This window comes from Spermophilus citellus (genome assembly GCF_964194105.1).
Source record: "Spermophilus citellus genome assembly, chromosome: 17".
Lineage (NCBI taxonomy): Eukaryota > Metazoa > Chordata > Mammalia > Rodentia > Sciuridae > Spermophilus > Spermophilus citellus.
Genome location: NC_138199.1, coordinates 1,215,426 through 1,229,707, shown reverse-complemented (window position 1 = coordinate 1,229,707; position 14,282 = coordinate 1,215,426). Strand labels below are relative to the sequence as shown.

The 14,282-nt window shown below is 42.4% G+C and overlaps 1 pseudogene across 1 annotated transcript in view; it reads left to right on the top strand.

Annotated features, from left to right (window-relative positions):
- Positions 1-5,405, top strand: part of LOC308636424 (large ribosomal subunit protein mL45-like) — a 28,365-nt pseudogene extending 22,960 nt beyond the window's left edge. The window contains exons 3-5 of the transcript XR_014024345.1: positions 868-975; positions 2,468-2,570; positions 2,735-5,405. The product of XR_014024345.1 is annotated as a large ribosomal subunit protein mL45-like (transcript). The remainder of the gene's footprint in view (positions 1-867; positions 976-2,467; positions 2,571-2,734) is intronic.
- Positions 5,406-14,282: the final 8,877 nt, after the last annotated feature.

Genomic DNA, 14,282 nt, shown 5'->3' with positions numbered 1-14,282 from the left:
CTGTTCTTACTGATCTTTATGGCCTTTTGGAAGATTGTGTAGATCCAGATTTAGTTGGCTGCCATTATCCATGGACATTCAATATCTTCCTCTATTTATTTCTGGTACTGAGGGAACCCAGAGGTGCTGGGTTCCCCACCCCTTCCCCCCCCTTTTTTGGGAGAGTATCTCACTAAGTTGCCCAGGCTGATCTTGAACTTATAATTCTCCTGCATCCTCAGTCTCCTGAATTGCTGGGATTATAGGTATGCACCTATAAAATGTACATTTTACATTGCACCTTGCAAAATGTGCAAATCTTAAGTATAACTTTCTGTGATATCTTATATGTACACAGACCTGTGTAGTCTGAGGCCCTGTCACAATACAGATCAATTACTGTTACCTAGCAAAGTTCCTCTGTGCCACTACATATAGTTATTTACCCTATGTCCATCGGAAGCAGCCTTTGTTCTGATTTTGTTCAACATGCATTGATTTTCCCTTTTCTAAAAACTGCATGTAAATGGATTGTATGAAAAAGATTAGCAGATTGCTTATTTATAGTTATTGACTTTGTCAAAAACATTCTCTGTGTGAAGCAGTTTCATTCAGACTATGGAATATTTTCTCAATTCTTGCCTCTACCTACCCATACACACTACTCCCTCCAAGGGAAAAACAACAACAACAAACAACAACAACAACAAAAACACCCATTAAGAGACCTGGAGCTGGTTGTACTGAGTTCTCACCTGCATGAGGTCTCTGTTTTTTCTCTGATATATGGTTGGTTCCAGGGGTTAGAAAAAATACCTCTCTTGTCCAGGTCAGGCTGCTATATAAGCAGACTGGGTGGCTTAAACACCACACATTTATTTCCCACAGATCTGGATACTGGGAAGTCCAAGGTCAGGGTTCTGGACATTTGATTCCTGGTGAGGATCCTCATCCTGGCTTGCAGATGGCTGCCTTCTTTCTGTGATCTCAAGTAGGGTATGTATTTGGTGATGGTGGTGGTGGTGGTGGGTCAGTGAACAAACAACTTAAGCGTGAATGCAGTCTGGTCTGTTTTCCTGTTCCTGTAAGGACAGGTAGCCATTCTATCTCAAGAGGTCCACCATACATCTTCTTTAGATCTATTTTTTGGGTGTTGGAGATTGAAACCAGGGCTCTTCACAAGCTAAGCATGTGTTCTGCCCGTGAGTGACACCCCAGCCCTCCTCTAAGACTGTGACCTCCCAAAGGCCTTCCTTCCACATCCTCTGGGAGTTAGGGCTTCAATCTGTGAAGTTTTGAGAAGACACAAAGATCCTATCTGTAGCACTCCCTTCTCACATCCCCCAATTAGTCACTTGTTGAATTGTTTGGTAGTGAATCAAAAAAGAGGGTCTTCCCTGCCACCAGTCTCCCAGAATATGACTACTTAATGTAATATCAGTGTCAAAATGTTAAAACACAATTCTCATCTTGATGAGATCAATCAAGATTGTTTAATTCATAAATGAGGGTATTGGCAGAGGGAAAAAACTGTATCAGTGCAGGTTCAAGAGTCTAGGGTTTTTTTGAATAGCATGGAAATAGACTGCTGTGAGTTCACCTATATAACTTTACAAGACTGGCAGACTTAAAAACAGCTGCATTCTCTGAATAATCAGAGAATTAGAAACGCTGTGGATGACATGAAATTTATACACTTACACATCTTACAAATTTTGGAATATTTTTCTTAATACTCCAAATAATTAGTGTATTTATAGTCACATGTCCCAGTGGTATATTCTGTTAGTTTATTGTTTCTCTTTTCACTTTGGTTTTTCATGTAGTCAACAGTAGTAGGTTTTAATTGTTTCTGCCATCTAAATGGAGCTATCAGAGAGTAGCTCAGTCAGTATAGGTTCAAGTGAGTCAAAGGTGGAGGGAGTTGAGGTCGTAGTAATGAAGGGAGTATGCAGGGCTGTACTTGCTAAGATATCTGGTAATAAATATGAAGGGGACCAGTGGAGTATCCGAGCTGGAAAGTCACACCGTATGGCTTACATTTTAGACATACTCCAGCTGCTGTATAGAAAGGAGAACTGTAGTAGAAATCCGTTTGTAGTGTGTATCCTCTGTTTTCCAAAAGCAGATGTAATGTTTAAAATTGGAATGGAAAGCTAAATCAGGTAAGGAAATTCTTTTTGGGAGGTGAAGTGTTTGCCGTATTGTGGTTGCTTTGGTTTGGATATGGTTTGTCTCCTAAGGTCCATGTATTGAAAGTTGGTCCTCAGTGTGACATTATAGGAGGTGATGGATCCTCTAAGAGGTGGAGCCTATGAGAAGATGCTGAGGTCACCTGAGGGGTGCTTTTTTGTGTGTGTGAGCAGCTTCTGAGGGCCCTGCCCTCAGAAGGAAAGAGTGGTCTCCTGAAGTGAGTTCTTACAAGGATGAGTTGTTACAGGAGCCTGAATGTGAACTCTAAATTGCCCTATGGCTTCCTATCTTGCAGTGTGATCTCTCCCTTTTGTAGTCCTGCTCTTATGTGCCATGTGCCATGAAGTCTTCATCAGAGCCACAATGATGCCAGGCTCTGCCCTCAAACCTCCAAAATGGTGAGCTAAGTAAACCTCTTTTCTTTATGGAATTACTCAGCCTCAAGTGTATTGTTGTAGTAATGAAAAATGAAGCTGACAGAGTCACACTAACACAAGGCTGAAGGTCCTGCTATTTCAACTCTTTTAAACTATTCTGATGAAAACCTTCTTCTCTTCACCAGAACCAGAGGCAGAGATCCATCTCTGTTTCTGTTGTCCGCTGGTCTTCTGCAGTCGTCACTTCCTCTGCAACCCCATGCTGTACAATCACCCTGCTCAGATGTCTCCTTGTTCATATGTAGAAAGCCACTGGCAACCCAGGAGTCCTGGCCCAGGGATCCAGTGCAACTCAGCAACAGTTTTCTGATCAAAAGTGTCAGAGTGAGGCAGGAGATGATAAAGAAGGCTCTAAAAACTTGTTTAGAAGGGAAAGGCAGCCTTCAGAGGCATTCCAGTTGACCCCAAAGACAACCAGTCACCTCAAGAAAAAGGAACACAGTGGCAGAAATGGAGCCCAGCCAGGTCCAAAGGGCATATCTTAAGGAAATAAGGAAGATATTTGAAGAAATAGAAAATTTAAGATGGGAAGCACTGGATTGTGTGGAGGTTGGACAAGACTACAGTCTGAGGACGAAGCTGCTCACGCACAAAAAAAGCACATTCCAGGCAAAGACTTTACTTACAGGAAGTGTTTCACAGAGTGTCTTCCTTGACTCAGCATCACCTTGACACCATAAGACACACACAGAAGAGCAGGCCTACGTGTGCACTGAGTGTGGGCAAGGTTTTGGCAATGAGTCACACCTTGTTGCACATCAGAGGACACATTCAGGGGTGAAGCTGTTTTAGTCAGCTTTTTTTTTTGCTGTTGTGACTGAAACATCTAACCAAAACAATTGTAAAGGAGGGCTGTGAACAAAATGGCAGCCCCAGTGCCTTGGAGGTTGTCTTGTTTCTCCAAAGCTTTGGGGTGGTGGTCTCGGCAGTCAGTCCTGGGGACTCAGTCTAGAGCTGAAGTTCCAGTAAGAACTAAAAAACGTTTGACACCACTTGCTTATGAACCCAAATGCAAAACAGAAAAGGAGTTTATAGAACATGCCTGGAAAGCAGGATTCCCCTAGAACGTTTCGAATATCCCAGGCACGTATGTGGCCTGTGCAGCTGGTATCTTTGATGCTTATGTTCCTCCTGAGGGAAATGCTCAAATGTTATTTCTTTCAAAGGAAGGATGAAATGGACAACTGAGCGTTTGAAGAAAAATGCAGAATCACAGTTGTCAATCCAGAACATAAAAGAAATTGATGCTAATTTTAAAACAAAGAACTTCCCTGAAAAGCTAAGGTTATTTTCATAGAAGCTCACCTTTGTCTAAGCAACTCAGACCATGACTGGCTTCATGCCTTGGTAACTGAACACTGTTTTCTGGATGTGGTCTGTAGTATCAAGTATAAGACTGTCTGCCGGGGCTTGGTGGGATCTTTAGAGCCGGCCCAGGTGCTGCAGGTTCACTGCTCAAGTATGGTGAACCAAAGCAACATGTGTGGCCAGGTTACTGTACGCATGCACACATGGCCATCTATGATTGGTTTACGCGGTTGATGTATGGAAAAGAAGGTGTGCCCAAGGTTGTCTTGGAGAATGCTGTGTTTGAAAAACACCTGGTGAACCCCTGTGGGAGCTGGAGAATGCATGACAAGATTGGCCCCTCCATGGGTGCCCCCTATGCAGCCCATCCTTAAAATGGTGATGATTCCTGGCCCCCAGTTGGAACCATGGGGAAAATGTGAAGAGGCACAAAAAGAGGCCCATATGTCTCAGCTAGCCTGAGGACAAAAACGACTCTTGGGGTAAAGCATGGGTGATGACGCTGTTGAAGTTGTGAAGTCATCCATCTCCTTCTGACCACGCGTTTCCTCCTGCCCTGCTTGGATCTTCTCAGCAGATTCATCTTCACAACCATGTCAGATGGCTGGGCCCAGGTGGTTGGCTAGTATGCATAGGCATGGACCCTTTTTCTTTTTAAAATCATATGTCTAGCTTCTGAGTCTAGATGAAAGACAATATGTTTCAGTGAACAAACATCTGATGTACTTTTTTTTTTCACAGCAGAGACTATGGGAACTAATAGGCAACATTCTTTTGTAATCACTGAGCAGAGATCAGAATTTTGGATATCAGAGTGTTGGATAAATTTTGCTATTGTGCCTTGTGTGGTGACACACATCTGTAAACCCAATGACTTGGGAAGCAAGAAGGTTGTAAGTTTGAGGCCAGTCTGGGCAACTTAAAAAGATCCTGTCTCAAAACAAAAAATAATGAAAAGGACTGGGGATGTAGCTCAATGGTAGAGCACCCATGGTTTCAATTTTTGTGTGTGTGTGTGTGTGCGTTCTATACATTCCCCCAGTTGAGACTGGGAATAGGTCAACCTTTTAAGTGGAAAAGTGGAAGACAAAACTAGTTGTGAGTGATCTGACTTCCAGGAAATCCAGACTTGGGAGAATAATTAGTGTTTATAAAATAGAGTACCACTTGAGATGGTCTTTTTCTCATACAATGACTTACTGAATTAGCATTTGTACTTCATCGAAGAATATAAATCTAAAGAAGTAATTTTTTCCCCTCAGCTTTTGGATTGTGTTCTTAATTAGTAGCTGCTTCTTGGTGTGGCCCCAGGAAGTTTGGCAGGAGGCAAGGGTTAATACATTTGGGGAGTTCATCATCAAGACGTGGTTCCCTAATTTCTGACACCTCCTAGAGATGGCAACTATTCTTTCCAGCCCAGAATTGGGACAGTGAATGCACCAGAAAACAAAACCTGTGTCAAATAAAACAGCCCCACCCCTCCTTTTTTTTTTTAAGCTTCAGTTGGGCTGTTAGGAGAAGGATGTGGGACTTCATAAGCTCTGTGTCCTGGATCATCTGAGTAATGACAAGGTAAAAATCTCACTTGCCCAGGAAAAAAAAAGCAAAAACAAAACCAAAAAATAAAAAACCCAAACCTTGTAAAGGAGGAAGAGTTTATTTGGGAGCTTATGGTTTCACAGGTCTCAGTCCACAGACAGCTGGCTTCATTCCTCGTGGCTCGAGGTGAGGCTGAACATCATGGCAGAAGAGTGTGGTGGAGGGAAGTGGCTCCCATGATGATTAGGAAGCAGAGAGAGACTCTACTTGCTAGATACAAAATACATACCCCAAAAGGATGCCCCCACTGACCCACCTCCTCTAGCCACAACTTATGTGCTTCAGTTACTACTCAGTTAATCCTGTAAGGGGATTAATTCACTGATTGAGTTAAGGCTGCCACAACCCAATCATTTCTCCTCTAAAACTTTTTGCATTGTTTCATACTTGAGCTTCTGGAGGACATATCACATTCAAATCATAACGAGCCCTTTGTGTGCCAAGAGTATGGGCGAGGCTTCAGCAAGAACGCAGATCTCCTCAGACATAAGAGGACACACTCAAGGGGAGAAGCCTCTTGTGTGCAAGGAGTGTGGGAAAGTGTATACCAGTAAGTCAAGGTATACCTTGCTGTGCATGAGAACACACTTAGGAGAGAAACCTTATGGGTGCCAGAAGTGTGGGTGAAGGTTTAGGGATAAGTCATATTAAAATAAGCACTTGAAGACACTCTGGGGAGAAGCCTTTTGTGTGCAAGGAGTGTGGGAGAGTCTACACCCATAAGTCAAACTTCACTTTGCTTGAGAGAACACATTGGGAGAGAGGCTACATGGAAGTCAGGAGTGCAGACAAACCTTTAGCAATCAGTCACACCTTGTTACAAACCAGAGGACACACTCAGATGAGAAGCCTTTTGTGTGCCAGCATTGTGGGCAGAGTTTTAGTTTGGAGGAAAATCTCTTTAGACACCAGAGGACACAGTCTGGGGAGAAGCCCTTTGTGATGAAAGTGGGCAAGGATTTATCTAGAAGTCCAACCTTGTGAAACACCAGGGGACACACTCAGGGGAGAAATGTTTTGTGAGCAATGTGTTGGTAACCCTATGCCAGTAATTCAAGCCACATCATACACTAAAGAACATGCTCAAGAGAGTTGCCTTATGTGTGCCCGGAGTGTGAGCAAAGGTTTAACAGCAAGTCCACCTATAATAAGCACTTGAAGGCACACTTAATCAGAGGAGCATTTTTTTTGTGAAAGGAGTGTGGTGTTGCTTCAGCTTGAAGTCATATCTCACTATACACCAGAAGACTCACTCAAGGGAATAACTGCTTCATTACAAAGCTGTAGCTGATATATAGATCACTTGTTCATGGGTCTGTCATGAAGGTAAAACAGACCTACACTGCTACAGACAATTTAAATGTGACTCAAGCCTCCCCAAGAAATTCTAAGAGGTCAAGTTTTGGAGAACAGAGATGCCAGGTGAGGTGAGGGAATTACCTGACTTCATGGGGAAATATGGTCTCTTTCTTACTGAGAACAATCTTTAAAACTTTTGCTAGAATAAAAAACAGAACAAAACTAAACTAACAACAACAACAAAAACAGAGAGAAGACCCAAATGAAATCAGAGAAAATACTCAAAAGATCATTAGGGACATTATCACGAATAAGAAACCCACAAATGGAAAACCTAGAAGAAATGGATAAATTCTTGGACACATATAATGTAGCATGATATATTTTTTCTATCCCTTCACTTTGTGTTTTTACCAGGCAGTATCTCATTGGCTTTTATTAATTTTTTGATTCTTAATCCATTTGTCTAGTCTATATCTTTTGGTTGGGGGTTTAGTGTTCACATTCAAGATTATTACTAATAGGTAACAATGTACTGCATTCTGTTTTCACTTATTTTGTATATCCTTTGTTCCTTCATTCTTTTCAATGAGCCAGGAAGAAACAGGCCAATGATGAGCAACAAAATAGAATATGAAAATATCTTTCTACAAAGAAAAGCCCAGGAACAGATGGTTTTGCTGCTGAATTACATCAAACTTTTAAGAAGAAGTAATATCAGTTCTTCAAGAAAATTGACTGGCCCTCCAGATTTAAGAGTTGACTCTTTCAGACTCATTCTAGAACAACATTACTGTGATTTCAAAACCAAGTGTTATGGTTTAGTATGAGGTGACCCCCAAAACTTGTGTGAGATAACACAAGAGTTTTCAGAGGTGAAATGATTAGGTTATCAGAGACATAACCTAATCAGTGGATTTATTCACTGATATGGATTACCTGGGTGGTAAACATAGGCAGATAAGGTGTGGGCTAGAGGAAGTAGGTCATGATTTTGGGATTTATATTTTGCCCCCAGTGAGCAGACCTCTCTTTCTGTTCCCTGGTTTGTTGAGAGCCACAGCTGAAGGGACCCCAGCAAACTTCCAGCTGCCAGCAAACTTCCAGCTGCCGGCTGATGATTGGCTCACAGCGGCCCCAGCAACATCTAGCTGATTGGCTCCTCTGTGGTGATGCTCATTGGGCTGTTTCCCTGCCCTTTCAGACCACGGAGCTGCTCATTGGGGGACCTTTTTTTGGCTCCGTCCACCGACCCAGCCAATCGGCCTCAAGAGTAGGAGGATTGTGGGAGGTGGTGAGGCTTGTGGTGGAGGGAGAGGCTTGTGGGAAGCCGGCGGTGGCAGTTGGGCTCTGAGGGTTTTTCCTGAGGAGCTGTTTTGTTTGGCGTGTGTGGTTCTAAAAATAAAGTTAGTTTCTTTTGACAAGTGGCTCCTGAAATGTGCCCAGCCAGACTGCGGCACTGGTTGCCATGCCCTGAGCTGCTGTCCTCCACCATACTCTTCTGCCCTGATGTTTGGTCTCATCTTGGGCTCAGAGCTATGGAGTAAGCTGACCATGGATTGAACCTAGAAACCTGAAACAAATTAACTTCTTCTGTTAGTGTCTATGAATAAATTACTCTTTATACACATTTATATAGTTCTATATATGTTTATATGTGTTCTGTAAATATACATCTTTGTATATGTACATATGTGTAAACACGGCTTCTTTTGTTGAGGAGGCCATATAGGTCTCAGCCTAGCACTGAAGACCTAAGAGACTTCTCAGGAGTATACCACCTACTAGAGATCCCCTTTCATGATACCCCCTTGAATATTCCAAATATATCCTCATCCAGATGGACAGTTCTGGGAAGAGAAGCCAGTTCCCCACCCACAGTTGCACTTGAGACTGCTTAAAAGGAACCATTCTGGTGTTTGCCCTCCGCCAAATACCACCTATAACAGGTAATGAAGCATAATATCTGTTGGCCAGAAAGTCTGGCTTACTGAAAACAAACCCATGTTTTTGGTGTTCCTAAAAAAAGTCGAAGAAGCAGCTAAGGCACCTGGATCCCCTGTTGTCTCTAATCAAGGTCATATTCAGGTCTGCTAGGTAGTTAGGTTTTTCTAGGTCTAACAAGGGATGGCAAGAATCAGTTTTCCTAGGAATGTTTGGCCTTCAGAATCTGGGATCTTTTCCCAGGCCCTGAGATATTTCCAGACAATCACAGAGCAGTCAGTCATGCAGAGCTGTCCCTCCAGTTTGGTGCTATTTTAACTCATGCATGTTCTTAGTGCCTTCAGCGTGACCCAAGGGCTCAGAATTGGGTAATGTACAACCAAGCTAATATTCTCCTGCTGTACACATCCACATGGGAAACCCATTGTATGGGACCACCATGGATGTTTCAAAGACTTTTTTTGTTTTTAAAAAACCCTGATCAATAGTTTGGGGAAGTGAAGTAGGCTCCTTATTGAGAATGACAGGACTTGGGTTGGTCCTGGTGAAAGGGTATTGCCTAGTGTATTGCCAACAGATGAAGGCCTCCCTAAGGCTCAGGTAAGGGACTCTTCTAGAATTTGCTACCAGTATTCCATGAGGGGCCCTGCTGCACCCTGGTATGAGTGGAGGAATGTGGTCATGTCAGATTGTATGTGTTTTCCTTGGGTTATATTTATATCACATATGTACACAACTATGAATTTATATATTTCTTAATAAATTGATGTTTTTATATGTACATTTACTTATATGTTAGAAAGATACATTTGTTTCTCCGTGCATGCACGATTCCATAATAAAGTGTATTGATGGCCTTTCTTGTAATTGCTATGTTAAAACACTCCAGACTCCAAGGAAAGGTATATATGTACATGAGTTAATCTCTCAGTTTTAATCTATACATATTTATCTGGTTATATATATGCTTATTATGTTCCTAAATGTATCTTTGCATATAGATTTATATAAACATTTATACAACATTTATATGAATATTTATGATTTTTGTGGAGACCAGTGAGGTTTCAGCTGAGAGACACCTCTAAACTTTGCAGCGCTGTTAAAGTTTCTTGACTGACTATGTTCTTGGCCTATACCCAGTTCTCACCTTGTATGTGCAGTTTGCCTCCTTCCCCACATCATTTTTGCCACATGCTCCTTGCCCATCTGAATTAGCCACACTTATTATCTATCTGCTTGTGGGGATAGGCCCAATACTCTTCCTCTCATCTGGTATTATTTTTCTGGAATTATATTTGATTGTTCAATGATCAAATATAATTACAGAAAAATTTTGGTGGAGGGGATTTTCTTGTGAAACCTCTGTGTAGCCTAAGACTATGGAACAAAAAGTACAAATAAACCTGCTTTGGCTTACTGAACCCATCTCTTGTTTTCAGTGGTCTTCCAGAAGGTAGAGGAGGAGACTAAAACATCTGGGTCCCAGGTGTATCTACTCGAGATCTACTTACAGGTCCACCAATCAGGCAGGGCTTTTTAGATCCAGCAAAGGGTAGACCTCTGGCTTGCTCAGGAATTTGTAGCTTTCAGTAACTGGGTCCTATTCCTGGGCCCACAGAAAACTCCAAATGTATACATTTAGTCCAATCCTCACAGGGCTGTGCAAGTAGCCTGCTGGCATCTTAACTCAAGCATATTTCCATTGCTTTCAGTGCAACCTGAGGGCTCAGAGTGCTGATGTTTGACTTGGGGAAGAGTTCCCCTACCACATTCCCATGGGTGTCATGTCAAATGGGATACCCAAGGTTGTTCCCAAATTGGGTTAACCTTGAGCCACAGTTTTATATGCAGGGTCCAATGGGTGTCTGTCTCTGTCTTTCTGTCTCTCTGTCTCTCTCTTCCTTTAATGGAACCTACCCATCTTTTGCATAAAAGTCAAAGAAATATACAAAAACAAAACAGATAAGCAAAACCATTTCAAATCATAAATCCTAGATTTAAATTGCTTTATTTTCCTTACAACTGCTAGTGTCCCCCCCCCCCACAATGTTTTGGACACTGCACAGATCCATTTAGCCCAAAGAAAGTTACTCTGAACTATGGCTCTTTTACTCTAATCTTCTTTGCTTACATAGAGCTGTGATTACAGACAAGGCTGAAATCACAGTGGATTTCAGAGAAAGTCAGAATTAAAACACAATGCAAAATTAAAAACTACTTCATAGACATTTATTATTTACATTAGGGGATTTTTTTTAGTATAAAGAGCTTTTATACAAATTAATAAAATGTACAAGCAGTGAGAAGAGGTTTCAGTTTAAAGGGCAAAATTAGAACATTAGCAACAGAGATATTAAAAATATGTTAAACAAAACATATTGGACGCCTGTAGTCCCAGGGGCTTGAGAGGCTGAGACAGGAGGATCACGAGTTCAAAGACAGCCTCAGCAAAAGCGAGGTGCTAAATAACTCAGTGAGATCCTGTCTCTAAATAAAATACAAAAATAGGCCTGGGGTTGTGGCTCATGGTTGAATGCCCCTGAGTTCAATCCCCAGTGCCCCCCACCCCCAAAACATAAGGTATTTTACAAAAGCCTGAACACTTTACATGTTGATTTAGGACAGATGAGGCTGGGCACCCGAGGAATTTTCAGGAAGCAGGTTTATTTGTACTTCTGTATTCTTAGGCTACACAGAGGTTTCATAAGTTTTTACCAAGAAGACAGAATAGTAACTTTTGTATAGAAAAAGGTTTGATGGCAGACTTGGCTTTTAAAAGAAAGAGGAACCTGGTGTTTACAAGTAAGAAGAAGCTTCAAACCACATTGAGCTGTTTGCAGAGAACTCCTGTGAAATCCTGTTGACACTGTTTGTAAAATCTTGCTTAATTATGAGGAAGGTTCCTGGAGAAGCTTAATTATGACTTTGGTAGAGGGGATTTTCTGGTAGCTGCATCAATGTTAGCAATAAAAATGGGGTTTGGGGGGAAGGCTTCATCTATTCTCATCACAAAAATGTGATGGAGTTATTATTATTATTATTAAGGGAAAGGAAAACTGTATACAGACTAATGATAACATCCTTCAATTATAGTCAAGGTAGTCTACCCATTATCATCTAATACCTTAATCAGAAGGCCCTGAAGGTAATGAAGAAAATCAAAAGGGAGGATGTATGGTCTTTTTTTAAAAAAAAATTAATAATACTTGTCACTGGTGATTGAAAAATGGAGGTGGGCAGCTCTTAGGACATGCCTCTACTAGGGTTTTTGTCAATCACACCACCATGGAATCATAGGCCAGTGGATTTTGGAAGAGAAAATCCAGAGTGGATGGTGTGTTCCTGTCTTCAGTCCTCCCAAATGCACTGTCCACATGGACTCAGGGGAGACGTGATGCAGAACCACACCAGCTCCCCTCTAGAGGTGCCAGGGAAGAGGCCCAAGCTGACACTGCTTACTCCAGCTCACGTGGAGATGTCAGGGTGCTCAGTGCTTCTTCTTTCTTCTTGCTGGAACACACCATCAGGCACAGCCATTATTCCAACACAGGGTCCGTGGTACTAGTCCTCATGGCCGGTCATTGGACTCCCATCAGGTTTGTTGCATCAGGACAGATCCAGATCTGAGTGCCCCACTCATCTGGGGTCACTCAAGTGCTGTCTCAGTCATCAGTCACCACACTCTGCACAGGGGCTTTTGGAGCTTCCAGCTCCAGGGATGGCAGGGGATGGAGATGGCATCAGAACTGGTAATGCTCTGACCTGGGAGAGCAATGGCAGTGTCCGGGCTGTAGGGCTCGCTGGCAAGGGTATGGAGGCTGGCGTTGGCAGTCAGAGAATGGACTGACTTAGCCTTGGGGCTGGAACCACTCTGCTGTTGACAATCTTGTCTTGGTCAGAGCCAACTCTCAGAGTCAGTCTGGGGATAACTGGACTTGTGGCGGAAACAACTGGTTCCCTTTTTATGTTTTTTCTGCTTCTTGCTTCTTTTGTTTTCTCTCTTCTCTCTCCCCTCTCTCTCCCCTTCCTTCTACTTTCTTTCTCTTTTTGTCTTTTTTTTTTTAGTTTTTAAAAAAATTTTTTCTTTCTCTTTAGGCTTTTCTTTCTCCACAGTTGTTTTTGGAGCACTTGTGACAAGGAAGGCAGCATGAGTGGGACCCATACTCAGTGGGGCTGACTTGGGCGGTCATTTCTTTTGGGGGCAATACCATCAGTTTTGGTGGATCCTTCATCTTTTCTTCTCTACCTTTCTTTTTTTCTTTTTCTCTCTTATCTTTATTGCCCTTTTCTCTACTTTTCTTCTCATCTTTGTGCTTCTCTTTCTCCTTCCTCACAATTTTATCTTTCAATCTCATGTTTGCATCTGCGTCTTCTCATTCTTTTGTTTTAAACTTACAGGCCCTCTCCTTAGCTTTCTGCTTTTCTATCTTTTTTTCAGTTTAGTCTTCTGTTCTTTTATCAGCTTCTTTACCTCCACGGATGAAGGCCGCTTGGTTTTCTTATACACATTGTGGAGTGGTTTAGAAGTGGGAGGAGAAAACTGAAGGAGAAGCGAGAAAAGGAAAGATGGGAGGCATACTGAAACATCTTCCCAGTTTCGCCTTCAGTGTAAGGCATTCATTGTCTATATCAATTATCTGGACTGTGGCAGTGTAGATCCCACTCATGCTGCCTTCCTTGTCTCCTGAAAGTAGCAAAGGAGTGGATCCTGACTTTGTGAAATTGTTTGAATGAGTGAAACCTTTTGGAGTGCTGTATTCCAAACCTGAAATTCTCTTAGGGACTGTTTGGAATTCTGATCCAGAATAAAATCTGAAAGGATTCGGCTCCCATTCAACACAGACTTGTGCAATCGCAGCATCAATGTGATCATTTTATGTGTTAGGATGGCCTTTCTTGGCTGAGTCCCATTGTTCAGCATCAAGGGGAGACTGTATTTGTTCCACCTGGAATATCTCTTTACTAATTTTTTTCACTTATTGTAGCTGAAGTAGTCCTATTTGGTGTTTTAGTTCTGACAGATGCTTAGGGAATATGAGACATAATCTTGGGGCTTTTGAGGATCTTAGAACATCCAGGTGATTTCTTTCTTTGGATATAGTTTTTGGTGACTGAATAGTACTTTCAACCATTGCTGGTGACTGGTTAGTTTTAGGTTATTCAGTATTCTGTCCTGGAGACCTAGTTTTAGTTGTAATTGACTTTGTTTCTTGTTGAGAGCCACAGCCGAAGGGGCCCCAGCAAACTTCCAGCTGCCAGCTGATGATTGGCTCACAGCAGCCCCAGCAAACTTCCAGCTGCTAGCTGATTGGCTCCTCTGTGGTGATGCTCATTGGGCTGTTTCCCCGCCCTTTCAGACCATGGAGCTGCTCATTGGGGGACTCTTTTGGCTCCGCCCATGTGACCCAGCCAATCGGCCTCAAGAGCAGGAGGAGTGGGGGGGGGGTTGAGAGGCTTGTGGGAAGCTGGTGGTGGCAGTTGGGCTCTGAGGGAATTCCTGAAGAGCTCCTGTGGTGCAGT